At 43.0% G+C, this 14,458-nt stretch overlaps 1 pseudogene; it reads right to left on the minus strand.

Moving 5' to 3' along the window:
* Window positions 1–13,370: 13,370 nt before the first annotated feature.
* LOC118624472 lies at window positions 13,371–14,208 on the minus strand (annotated as a pseudogene).
* Between the last annotated feature and the right edge of the window lie 250 nt (window positions 14,209–14,458).

Here is a 14,458-nt window from a genome sequence, read left to right on the forward strand (position 1 = left end):
TTGGCTGGGAGGAGGGCGGGCTGTGGGAAGGCAACTGGGAAACGTATGGGAAAGAAGGGCTGTAGGGTTTGCAAAGCAGACTCGTCATCTCGGGAGATACGTTGCCTCCAGAGTCTGTCTCCTCTTCCTGCTACAGGGGAGGAATACACTTTTACAAATGAAAATTTCCTTTACAAAAGGCAAAATTATATCCTCTTGGGGTTTTTAAAACGTATTTATTTATTTTTAGAGAGAGAAGAAGGGGGAGAGAGAGAGAAACATTGATTTGTTGTTCCATTTATTGATGCATTCAATGGCTGATTCTTGTATGTGCCCTAACCAGGGATTGAACCACAACCTTGGTGTAGCAGGACGATGCTCTAACCAACGGAGCTACCTGGTCAGGGCCTATCCTCTGGTTTTAGAGCTTTCCCCAAATTAGCTGTTTTTCAGTTACCTTCAGCTCAAAATAATCCTTATGCCAAAGTAGCATGTTTGGGGGTGAGCCAGGAATTGGGAGATATCCTGATCCCCTTCAGCAGCATGTTGAAAATAGCAAAACTACCAAAAGTCTTTTTAGAGGCTGCCACACTCCTTTTTTTTATTTTATATTTTTAGATTGAGAGGAAGGGAGGAGAGAGAGAGAAACATTGATGTGAGAGAGCACCAGGAATTGGCTGCCTCCTGCACTTGTACCCCGACCAGGTATCAGACCTGTAACCTGGGCATGTGCCCTGACCAGAAATCGAACCCACAACCTTCCGGTGCCTGAGACAACACTCAACCAACTGAGCCACACCAGCCAGGGCTGCCACACTCCTTTTTGCTTCTTCAACCTACTGTTTAACCCACAAACGTTCAAATGAAAAGAGCAATTCTATTCAGCTTTGCTAAAGGAACTTGTAAACTTCTAACTTCTAAATTTAGAAGCTCCTTTAACAGAAAAAAATGTATTTTATTAGTTATATGTGTCCTCACCTCCCCAGGTAGAATGTACACTCAGGCTATATAATCTGTTTGTTTAAAACACAGAAGAGAATTATGAGCTATTTGTTGAAAGAATCTGTTTACATTAAATCATGGCTGTAGTAGCTTTTAAAAAGTACAAAATCATGGCAAAATAGAATACAACAGGCAGAACCAAAGGCAAATGACAGGAACTGTTCTAAATCTTGATGTTGGTCATGGTGGGTTGCACAGTTGTATACATTTGTCAAAACTCCTTGCACTGTGTCTAAAAAGGATGAATTCTACTGTACATAAATATTCCTTGGTTTTTACTTTATTTTTTTATTTTACTTTGTTCATACTTAATGCAGGAATACATATAAATCAATGGGAAAATAATTTCTACCCATGTTTGGACATAAAAAACTTCCAAACCTGTAGAGAATTTTTTTGTGTGTTTCATGGCTAGAAAAAAATTTTTTTTATATACTCACCGAGGACACTTTTGCATTCATCTTCAGATAAAGCAAGAGGGAGGAAGAGAGAAAGAGAAACATCGATGCGAGAGAGACACATCGAGTGGTTGTCACCCACATGACCCCAACTGGGGCCAGAGACAAACTGCAACCGAGGTACATGCCCTTACCAGGAACCGAAACCTGGGTCTCTCTGGACCATGGGCTTATGCTCTAACTGCTGAGTCAAACTGGCCAGGGCAATAAAAACATATTTAGAAACAAAGAAATGAGGCTGTGGCTAGCCTTGCTCAGTGGTTAGAGTGTCAGCCGCACACCACAGGGTCACAGGTTCAATTCCAGGTCAAGGGCACACACCTGGGTTGTAGGTTCTATCTTCTGCCCCAGTCAGGATTGTGCAGGAGGTAACCAATCCATGTGTCTCTATCACATCAAAGCTTCTCTCTCTCTCTCTCTCTCTCCTCTCTCTCTCTCTCTCCCTCCCTCCCTCCCTCCCTCCCTTCCATTCTATCTGAAAATCAATGGAAAAATGTCCTCAGGTGAGGATTAACTACAACAACAACAAAAAAGTAGTATTTTTACGGTATGTCCATTAATGTACATATTCTAAGTATTAAAAAATAGAGAGAAAGAAAAAGGGAATGGAATCTTGACAACTGTTAAATGTTAGTGATGGGTCTATGGGGATTTGTTATACAATTCATTCTCACTTTATGTTTTATAATAAAAAAATATTTTGAAAAGCATAAGATCTCGCCCTGGCAATGTTTCTCTCTCTCTCTCTCTCTCTCTCTCTCTCTCTCTCTCTCTCTCTCTCTCTCTCCCCCCTCCCTCCCTCCCTCTCTATCTCAAAATAAATGGAAAAATATCCTCAAGTAAGGATTAAAAAAAAAAAGCATAAGATCTCTATTTTTAGTGTCTCCGCTGGAGCACAATCACCACCCCTTATACTAAAACAAATTCAGCTGGGACCAGATCGAACTCCTGTGGAAAAACTCTTAGCATCCTTTCATTTCCAAAGTTCTTTAAAAATCTTAAAGATAGAGCTTCCCTGTGTTGTTGGGTGGTATTTCAGTTAATAGCTTCATTTCTACTTGGAGGAATTAATAACAGGAGTATAATAATAATTGCTTGATGTATCTTGGGCAATGCTTTTTAAATGCTCATAACACTTTCTCACGTAGTTATCTCAGCTTCACCTAAGGGCTTTGTAATTACTGCCACTTCACAGATGGGAAACCGAGTCCCAAGAAGTTAAACACTGTGTTCATGATCACAGCTGAACTGACATTGGCACTTAGGTTTCCTGTCAGTCCGTTCCACTGTGTAATTCAGACTACAGAGGAAATTAACATCAAGAGATGAAATTAAATTCACAATATTTTAGCTTTCACTTCAGACCTCTGGTTAAATAGTATAAATGTTAGAAAGATCACTTTAGCCCTGGCCGGTTTGGCTCAGTGGTTGGAGCGTCGGCCTGCGGTCCAGAGAGACCCGGGTTCGGTTCCCGCTAAGGGCATGTACCTCGGTTGCAGTTTGTCCCCGGCCCTGGTTGGTCGTGCGGGTGGCGACCACTCGATGTGTCCCTTTCACATCGATGTTTCCCTCTCTCTCTCTTCCTCTCTCTCCCTCCCACTCTGTCTGTACAAAAAATGGAAAAATGTCCTCGGATGAGGATTAAAAAAAAAAGAAAGAAAGGAAGATCACTTTAACATTCTAAAATTTTATTATGTAAAAGATAGTCTAGAACTAGTGAAAAATTTCACTATGCATTTGGGCTCGTGTGTGTGTGTGTGTGTGTGTGTGTGTGTGTTTATCCACCTGTCTCCCTTTTCAATACTACTATGAATCAAGGGTGTTCCTTCCTTTATTTGAAAGTCTGGTTCCTGGGCTTGTACCTACAAAGTAAACATGGTAGAATACATGGTTATTGAATGTGTTTGTACTGTTTTGACCTCATTCCTTCCTGTAGAGAAGAATTAATAAGTTCATCAAATAGTCCCAGAATGGCCTGGCCGGTTTGGCTCAGCGGTTGGAGCGTCGGCCTGCGGACCAGAGAGTCCTGGGTTCGGTTCTGCTAGACCCTAGTGGCTAGGGGCATGTACCAAAAAAAAAAAAAAGTCACAGAATGCATTGTTATAGGGCAAACTTAAGTCTTAAACACCTTTTTTTATTGGGAAAAAAGTTGTTGACTTAAAACAGTACCTTTAAATATTTTCAAATTATGCTAATGTTTGTTGAAGCAGTACTGACATGTGGAAAGGCCATAACTAGACAACTACTATCTTTAGTCTTTAACTGTGGAGGGTCATCTTTAACTATTAGATTATTCTGACTTTTTTTTTTTAATCCTCACTTGAGGACATTTTTGCATTTATCTTCAGATAGAGTGGGAGGGAGGGAGGGAAGAAGAGAGAGAGAGAAACATCCATGTGAGAGAGAGACATTGACTGGCTGCCACCCACACGACCCCAACTAGGGCCGGGGACAAACCACAACTGAGGTACATGCCCTTAGTGAGAACTGAACCTGGGTCTCTCTGGTCCACAGACCGACACGCTAAACCACTGAGCAAAACCGGTCAGGGCTATTCTGACATTTTTAATGTGAAAAAGAGAAGCGACTTTCAACCTAAATTCCCATGTTTCCCTTGTTCTTTGATTTATGTAGCACTTTGATATTATTTGAATAATTTTTTCTATTATTTTTCAAAAGGCAGTATAATAATTTCTTATTTTTCCTTTGGGTCATAGTATCTTCTTTTGCATATTAGAAACTAAAAAGAAGCTATGTAAAAAAATATAGGAATTAAAAGGTATGCATTTTGACCCCATTAAAATATTCAACACATTAAAAGTTATATAGAAAATATGTGTTTATATTATATAGACATTAAAATCATCCTATTTAATATCATGGAGAAATGTTCATGATTTACTATCAAATCAAAAATGTAAGATACAAAACTAAATGTACAGCATGATCCCAATTTTGTCTAAAAATAATTTATGCATAGAAAAAAAGCTAAAAGGAAATACACCATGATGTTTATCAACATTACCTTAGCCTGGTGGAATTATGGGTCATTTTTATTTCATTTTTTACGTTTTTCTACATTTACGGTATCTCCTGCTTTTCTAAAGTTCCAGTTACACCACATTGTTGGTACAAAAGACCTACATTAGTACCTGTTTTCGCTAATTGAAAGAAATTCAACGAGGATTTCTGCTTTCACAGAAAAAGATGAAAATCGAGAACAGCATTTAGTGTGTGTTTCGCAGTGAGCCCTTCAACTGCTCTAGGCCCGCGCGCACCCGGGGCAGCGACAGCGGCGCCGCCTTCACTGGCCGGCGCTGTTTCAGGTTATACGTGTTACTTGGTATGACTGGTGGGTGATGGGGCTGGGAATGCTCAACATTTCTTCCATATAAATTAATGACAATCGGTTCTTCACTTTACGCTGTTTCGGTTTACAAAAGAGTTCTCCTACATCATGCTTTTGGATAGTGGGGGAAACCTGTAATATATTTTCTATAATAAATATATATTACTGTTATAAGAAAAAAGATATCTTAAAATCTGTTCTATCCCAGATTTTAATGTACAATAATGAATATATATATATATGTATTTGTTGTTGTTTTTGTTCATCCTCACTCGAGGATATTTTTCCATTGATTTTTAGATAGAGTGGAAGGGAGGGAAGGAAGGAAAAGTTAATGTGAGAGAGACCCATTGATTGGTTGCCTCGTGCATGACCCTGATCTGGGCCGGGGATCAAACCTGCAACCCAGGTACGTGCCCTTGACCAGGAATCAAACCTGAGACCCTTCAGTCTGAGGGCCGATGCTCTAACCGCTGAGCCAAGTGGGTATTTTTTTATTTTTATTTTTTTATCCTCACTCGAGGACATTTTTCCATTTTTTATTCAGATAGAGCAGCAGGAAGAGAGAGAGAGAGAGAGAGAGAGAGAGAGAGAAACATCGACGTGAAAGGGACACATCAAGTGGCTGCCACCCGCACGACCCAACCAGGGCCGGGGACAAACTGCAACCGAAGTACATGCCCTTAGCAGGTACACGAACCTGGGTCTCTCTGGACCGCAGGCCGACGCTCTAACCGCTGAGCCAAACCGGCCAAGGCCCAAATGGGTATTTTTAATAGTGACTATACATAGCTCCCAGCAACACTGTGACATACAAAAATGTAGTTGACTGGGCAGTTCAACAATTAACTTTTACAATCTTCTATCCATCCCAGCCCTACAAGCCCACATACAAAGAAATATTCCCCTGTGACATTTCCCCTCTATTCCCTCTTTATTCTCAGTGACCATGTGAGAAAAACTTGGAATGACTTGCTCTTTTCTGATGTAGTAATTTAGCAAATGGATTTTGATAAATATAGAAACCTAAAGATGTAACCAGGGGTGGTGTTCATTTAGTTAATACCATGAAACAGCCAAATATTATTATCTTTAAAAAATACTGGGTTGTTGCCTTGCCCGTGTGGCTCAGTGGATTGAGCATTGTCCCATGGACTGAGAGGTCGTGGTTTAATTCCTGGTCAGGGCACATGCCCGGGTTGTGGGCTCGATCCCCAGTGTGGGGTGTGCAGGAGGCAGCCAACTGATGTTTCTCTCTCACATTGATGTTTCTATCTCTCTCTCTCTCTAAAAAAAAAAAATCAATAAAAACATATTTTAAAAATACTGGGTTGTCTATGTTGACATTGCCTATGTTGAAGTATTTTTAACTGGAACAAAAATAGAACTGTTACAGTTTTTATTTTCTTCAAACAGTTATATGTTGTAAGTGGTTGGAATGACAAAAGCCAACCAGAACTTGGTATCTTATTACAGAAGCTACAACTGCAGAATCTCAACCACGTGCCAAATACCAAGAGAACACCACCCTTGTCCATTACCCCGCAAGTGAAGGGGGAAAGGGAACTGTGGTATCACCAGGCTTCAGACATATTCATCCTATGGATAGTGACCCCCTTATCAAAACCTGGCCTTTTAAATTAAATTACGTACGCATTTTTCCTTCCGTTTGGCAATCATCTGGCCAGACAGCAGAGTGGTCTTGTGGCTAAAACAACCAGGTGAGGTTGTTCTTAAACTATTAGGCATTTTTGTCCTTGGAAAAAATTTAAAAATATAAGATACACCTACATACACACACAACTACTACCATTCCCTGAAAGGAAGTGGGAAGGGGATATGGAAAATAGACTTAAAAGAGCATACAGATATGGAGATAGAGCCTTTGGCTTGGGTAAATTATTTTACTTTTCTTGAATCTTAGCTTTTTCTCATCTGAAAAGTGAAGATGATGATAATAATACCATGTATAAAATATATCAGAGATTATCTCTGGAAAGTGAATTTATGGGGGATTTTCACTTTCTAATTTTTTTTTTATCCTCATCAGAGGACATTTTTCTACTGACTTTTAGATAGAGTGTGAGGGAGGGAGGAAGGGGGGGGAGAGAGAGAGAGAGAGGAGAGAGAGAGAAAGAGAAACATCAGTGTGGATTGGTTGCCTCCTGCATAACCCCCACTGGGCAGGGGATCAAATCTGCAACCAAGGTACATGCCCTTGACCGGGAATTGAACTCGAGACTCATTGGTCCACACCACGATGCTCTAACAGCTGAGCCAAACTGACCAGAACTCACTCTCCAGTTTTTTTTAAGAGAATGGAAAGGCCTATTTCATAAGGTTTTAAAGAGGATCAAGTGAGACAATGAATGTAAAAGTTTTTGTAGTCTGGCCAGTGTGGTTCAGTGGTTGATCATTGACCCATGCACCAAGAGGTGGCTGGTTCAACTCCAGGTCAGGGCACATGCCCAGGTTGTGGGCTAAATCCCCAGTGGGGGGCATGCAGGGGGCAGCCAATCGATGTTCTCTCTCACTGATATTTCTCTCTCTCTCTCTCCCTCTCCCTTCCTCTCTCTCTAAAATCAATGAAGAAAAAAATTGTTTTAATCTTTTTGTAGACACTAATGCTCTACCGTGACTATCGTTAAAGACACATCTAGCAAAACTCTGTAAGAGTGTTGACCAAGCATAAGGGAAAGAAACACTTTATTTTTTCCCCCTTCCTCACTTACTGGTATCTGTTAGGAGCTATTCTGTCAATCTCAGCGCTTGAGGCAAAGCACTACATCCCCAGAGTTCTCTCCCCAGCCCGGTCCCCAGGCAGATCAAGAAATCTTTATGGTCTTCAATTTTCCAGTGGTCACCCAAGCAATCCCCATTGGTGTCCCTAGACTGAGGCTGGCAGACTCCACTCTGCAGGAGAACCTGAGTCAAAGAGCCTTTTGTCCTTGTCCAGAAAGGCCTGTACAATAACATTGCAGGAGGAATATGTGCCGACCATGCCCTCACCAGCCACACCTCCTCCCCTTCTTCGAGGACTGCCGCGGATTCGATGCTCTCCATTAGCAATGCCTTCTCTGCGAGGACTTTTCCTTCCCACTCCTCATCTCCGCCTCCTGGGGGCAACTGTGTGTCCTTGGACTCTGGTTGAATGTATTTATTGTGTGCATTTCCTTCATAGGAAAGGTCACAGACAACAATGTGGGAATGTCGAGGGGAGAAAAAAGGAGGTAAGGAATGGAACATTGACTTTCTTTCCCTCTGTGTGTCAGCTTGTTTGCACCTCTTTAGTAGAAGGCAGCAAGGCCTGTGAGCTAGGGAAGCAGAGGCGGTCAGGGAGATGTGGAAAACCTGAGATATGAGTCCTCCAGAACAACTTTCCCTCGTAATTCTGCCTGACTCTGGCTCTGTAAACAAAAGTCCCTCTTCCCTCTGGGCAAAAGAGGCCAATCAGAGTAATTAACAGTTCAGGGTGTGTTAGATGTTAAGTACCTGGATTTCAGCTGAGAAACAACACTGTTACATAAAGTGGGGATTTCTCTGTTTAGAACTGCCCTGCAGAAATCAAGCTGGCACCAAAACCTGCTCTGTTTCCCTTTGAGTTTTGCTGCAACCCCTAAGTTATAATCAGAGGAAGGAAACGCCTGAGAGATCTGAAGGTTTTAATTGTTGTCAAGTGCAGATGGCTTGGATTACCGCACAGCAACAGACCTCAAGGTCGGTGTCTCACAATGTAAACAGCCGCCTGAATATATGCTTTTAGTTGGACAGCACCATTTCTGGACAAAAGCTTTGAAGCTACCTTTAAGCAAGGTTAGAGCCTGGACTATTCGCTGACAGAAAGGAAAGAGTAAACTTTTCAGAAATTGAGAGCACAGATAAACCCACCATGTTTTTCATGCAAAATAGGACCTTGCCAGTGAACTTCAAAAGAAAACAGGAAGTGGTTGTGATTGGGGACAAGAAGTCATGCACACTCCACCCAGGAGCTTGGGTTTCTAGTGCAGTGAGGGCTGGCGGGATGGAAGACCTGGAGAGGAGGGGCGGAGGAGGAGAGGTGGCCGTCAGCATGTGCCTGGTGCCAGCTGAGACGTTGGTTTTGTGTGAAACACGAATCTGATTTCCCCTACTTGACACGGAACACTTGAGCTTTTCATCCTAGTAACTAAAAAGAGGGAATTTTTTTTAATATCAGAAAGAGCCCAAACAAAACATCTGCATTCACCGAGCCAGAGGGTGGAGACCGTTTTGTTCCCACTCCAGGTCTACGGCTTAATACTTTGTGCAATGTATGTAAGTTCCCTGGTACCTCCCATTGCCGTGGGTAGAGAGGCTGGGGTGGGGGTAAAGGAGATCTCTGCGGGCATGAGGCTGCTTGCTTTGCAAAGAAACAAAAGGTACAGGGCTGTGTTTGAAGTGTGTGCTTCGAGGCCCAGGGTTTGTGCCCTGTCCTAGCACTGATCCGGCACTTCAAAATGGGAGCTCCTTCTAGCTTCCAGCCTTCGCATGAGACAGGTAAGAAGACGGATGTACAAGCTGGTCAAATCGTAGAAAAATTATGAGCAGAACCCAAGCAGAGCTTGGTGTCCTGCAGGTGCATGAAGCCCAAAGCACAGCAAGGGGCCCAGAAGGCCCAGACCTGACCCCTCCCTCAGAAGCAGGTGAGGCTGTACTAACTCCTCAGCAAGTGTGAAGGTGGGTTAGGGGAGGTTGTTTCAGAATGAGATCACTCCCAACTCCATGCCTTCTTTCCTCTCTGTCTAAGACGTAGGCCCCCCACGCCCCGGAGCCCCACCCCTCCGAGAATCTCTGCACCGGAATGAGTTGTCATTGGTAGTGAGGGTTCCATCTGAAAGTCACGCAGACAGGGAAAAGGGTGTTACCTAAAGCGTCCTTCAAACTCAAAAAATTATCTTCTATGAATAAAATAGTAAAACTTTTCAATGTAAAAACGGGCATCCTAGTTGATTCAGGAATTACTCTGGGCAAGATCAGTCTAGGCAACCTTTCGGGAAGAGGTGTTTCCACCACGTGAGCAGGCCAGGCTTGCGGCAAAGTGAGTGCACGTGGCCCATTTCAGAGAGCGGGGCAGCTGGCGGGCACCATGCTGAGCGCTGTGGAGGGTACGGTGTCCCAATGTTACAGCAGGCCCTGATCTGTCAGTTTGGGGGAACTTTGACCTAGTTCATTCCTCTGTCTTCTACCAAAAAAAAAAAAGTCTTCATCTCTATTGAAAGGTTTTCAGATTAAAAAAACATATGCATCCTTCATCAGACTTTGGCATCGAAGTCTTCGAAAGCCTCATCATTTCCATCACTAGAGGGGGAGTACTTTCAAGTCATATTATACTTTGCTCCAAAAGAACACTTCACCTGTAACCACTGCAAGTCAAAAACCTCTGTTAGGTCTCTTGTGGGCTTTGTATACAGTCCTAGCAAATTCTTCCCTGCCAACAATCAGCATTGTCCACAGAGCCAGGGGGTGTCCCCTAAGATGATCAGTCACTTGTAGGTGAGCTCAGTGTAGCCCCAACTACTGTGTCAGGTCATGACAGACAGGTCAAGAGCTGGATGAGTCATTAAATAGTGTTTACTAAGTTTTTTAAAACATCTCAACTAATATAAAACACATGTTGTTTATATGTAATTATTAGGGTTGAATTGTGTTCCTCCCCAAAGATTAAAGTTGTAACACCCAGCACCTGTGAATGAGACTTAATTTGGACATAGGGTCTTTGCAGATCTCATCAAATTAAAATGAGGTCCTTAAGGCGGGCCCTAATTCGGTATGGCTGGTGTCCTTAGAAGAGAAGGAGCGTTGGACATGGACGCACAGAAAGGGGACTATGCCATGTCACAACAGAGGCAGAGACTGGAGTGATGCAGCCACAAGCCAAGGATGCCCAGGACTTCTGGCCACCACCAGAAGCTGGAAGAGGAAAGGAAGACTTCTCCCAGAGTTTCAGAGGGAGCATGGCCTTCGTGACACCGTGACTTTGGACTTCTAGATCTGAAACTGTGAGAGAATACATTTCTATTGCTTCTAAGCCGCTGGTTTATGGTACTTTGTTATGGCAACCCTGTGCAACTAATACAATGATTATCAGTTTCCTACATGACATTTACCTTTACCAGGTGCAATTTTATTTTACCTTTTGAAAATGCTTAGCATAGTCCAGTTCATTGATTTCACAATCCACTAACGGGTTATGATCCACAGTGTGAAAAACACTGGACTAGAAATACCCTTTAAGGTTCTTTCCAAACATGAAAGTCTGTGACCCTATGAAACATAAAGGGATGTAGGTCAGAAGAACCAGAACACAAAACATACCTCGTTTTGTACCCTATTCTCAGCATAACCACTCTTTACCCTACAATACCTTGTAGATTCTGTAAAAAGACAAATATTTAATATTAGACAACATAAAGTTATAACATTAAGTAAAGATTGTTTTTTTAACAATACTTGGCCATTGCTCATAGTTCTGTTCCCCCAAATAACAGATATTAAAACACCTAATTGTAACCTAAATGTGGTGACTTTTGCCCCAACATCTTAGATGACCTGACAATTCCAGAGGATGTTGGTCATCTAAACTTGCAGCCAGAAGGGGAATAAGTCTGGGGATCGAACGCCCAGCGTGGTGATTATAGTTAACAAAACTGCATCACACACTTAAAAGATGCTAAAAGACTAGACTCTAAATGTCCTTACCACGATAAAGAAATGATAATTATGTGACGTGACGAAGGTATTAGTTAACGCGACAGTGGTAATCATGTTTCAGTATATACCTGCATCAAATCAACATGCTGTACATCTTAATTTTACACAGTATTATATGTCAATTGTATCTCAATTAAAAAACCAACAACAACAACACACACTAGCAATTTCAACCCTATTAAAAATGCCTCTGAAGCTGAGTAGGGTACAGACTTTCCAACCTGGTTATTTGGCTAGTAGATTTTATTCATCCTCCATCAAAAAGGCATTGTTTTGTAGATCAGAACTGACCTGCAGGGTCGATGAATTGCAAGCTGGCTGAGGGAGGCAGTCGCTTCCCAACTTGGCCAGTGCTTGGGAGACAATACAGGAGGGTGACAAAAAGGACCCGGTTCTTCAGGTAGCCCATCAGTCAGGCCCATTTAGGTTCTCAGACTCGTGTTCTTACTTAGCCTCTCTCATCAACCTATCTCTTAAAATGATGATAATAGCCCCCTCTTCCCCAGGTTGTTGTGGGATTAAATTCATTACATAGTAATTAATACATATTAATATTAATGATAAATAATGATTAACTAGTACAGAATCCATGTACATAAAAGGTAGTACCTGTCACATTGTAAACCCTGAGTAATTATTAGCTATTTTTATCATTATAAGACTATAAGCTCCTGTAAAGCAGAAACTACAGCTTAGTCGTCTTTGTGTATACACCTCCTGACCCCAAGCACAGCGCCTTGCACACGGGGGTTGCGCAATTGCGTTGGTTGAAGGAATTCGCGTCTAACAACACGATAGCACTCCCAGTTTCTCTCTCCTCCGTGAACACCACCTACTTCTCAAAGGAAGGCTGTACTGTCAGATTCCACAATGAACTTCATGGCATGAAATGTAGCTCATTCATCTAAATGGCAGCAGCAAGTTCGCAGCTTCAAAGGCGGGAAAAGTTGAAGGACGTGTGTGAGGTCCGCTCGGTCTGTCAGCAGGCTGGAAACCGAAGCCAGAATTCCCCACAGCACGGCCCCGTGGGGTAGACTAGTCCTGTGAAAAGAACCTCATCCAAGTAGAGCTTAACAAACTACAGTACATTTCTGGGGCAAATGGGATTTCTCAAAGGGAAGCAAGGCTCCCCTTATTTGTGAAGTCTCTCATTCATGGGAAGACCAGGCAACACTCTCAGGGATCGTTTTGAGGAAAGAAAAAATGATCACTACCAACTCTTTGTTTTTGCAAAACACCTTTTAGCCCTCGGTCAGAGGCACTCACATTTTACATATCTGCCATCATGGTGTGTGTGTCCCTGGACACCCTGCATCCTGTACTTTGTGTAATATCATAGATCCTTACCCACATTCCTATACTTCATCCTAAAGATCATTTAAATATGTATATATTTTTATTGATTTTAGAGAGAGAGGAAGGGAGAGGGAGGGGGGAAAGAGAGAGAGAGAGAGAGAGAGAGAGAGAAAGAAACATCGATCGGCTGCCTCCTGCATATGCCCTACTGGGGATTGAGTCCTGACCAGGAATTGAACTTCTGACCTCTGGGTTCATGGGATGATGCTCAACCAACTGAGTCACTCTAGTAGGGCAAGATCAGGTTTTTTTCCCTCAGTTCAAATTTAATAGAAACTACAAAAGGTGATGCCCCACTACTGTACACATCAATTGGCCTGCTCCTTAAGTTCAGACCATTTCCTCCAGAAGAAGAAAGGCTGACCTCCCCAAACCCCCCAGGAAAGGCCATACCTGGGCTAAGTCTAAGATCTTGTGTTTTAAGCATGACAATAGTAAAAGAGAAGCTTTGTTCTCATGGCTGTACACTGCCGCGTGACCCTACAGTGGCCCAGGGCTCACTTCTGCTTAGAGAAATTAAATAGCCTTTGCTCTCTGGACATCAGGCTCGATGGTATCACTGCCTGGCTTCCAGCCAGCTGGGCACCCTTTCCATGTTGGTCAGTGAACTGGAACGCCTGAACCAGCCTCAGAGCTTCGTCCACAGAGCGGCCAGCAGGAGGGTCGTTTTTGGTGATCTGGTGAAAGGACCTTTATCAGCAGTGATAACAAGGCCCCTGCATGAGATGCCTTCATCAGCCTTTAAGACCCCATAGTCCTGAGCAGTGCACTTGTGTCTGACACGAAGGGGAAGTTCGGGGTCCCAGTCCTCCTCGTTTCCATGCCAGGTGACAGTGAGAATCCACGGAAACACCCATCACTAGGCAATCGAGTTTCTTAAATTCTTCTGCCCTATCCCTGAAAGCAAGCATCTCTGTGGGGCACACAAAGGTAAAGTCAGGGTGAAAGAAGAACACCACATGTTTTCCTTTGTAGTCTGATAGGCTGATTTTTTTTTTCAATCCTCACCCGAGGACATTTTTCCATTTTTTGTTCAGATAGAGTGGGAGGGAGAGAAAGGAAGAGAGAGAGAGAGAAACATTGACATGAAAGGGACACATCGTGTGGTTGCCACCCACACAACCCAACCAGGGCCGGGGACAAACTGCAACCGAGTTACATGCCCTTAGTGGGAATCGAACCTGGGTCTCTTTGGACCGCAGGCCGACGCTCTAACCGCCGAGCCAAACCGGCCAGGGCTGATAGGCTGATACCTTTGAACTGACCCTCTGGCATAACCACTGTGGCTTTGAAGTTGGGGGCAGGGTGCCCAATTTGGGCATTTCCTGATGACATCTTGCTATCAGCAGCACTGAGGCAAAAATGGCAAGACCAGTCAATCAGAAAGAAGACCCATGAAGCGCCGGGGCAAGATCATTTTTAATGGCTGCATCTTAGACCACTGTGAGCGTGTACTACCGTCTGTCAGACCAGTCCCCCATGTTGTTTATCATTTAAATTAGCTTGCAGGAAGTAAGTGTACATTCTCAAAAGCAGATGTATCAAATGAACTTCCTTCTTTGTGTGAGCAGAGCAAGTTTATGGA

This window comes from Molossus molossus, unplaced genomic scaffold, assembly GCF_014108415.1.
Source record: "Molossus molossus isolate mMolMol1 unplaced genomic scaffold, mMolMol1.p scaffold_m16_p_10, whole genome shotgun sequence".
Taxonomy (NCBI): domain Eukaryota; kingdom Metazoa; phylum Chordata; class Mammalia; order Chiroptera; family Molossidae; genus Molossus; species Molossus molossus.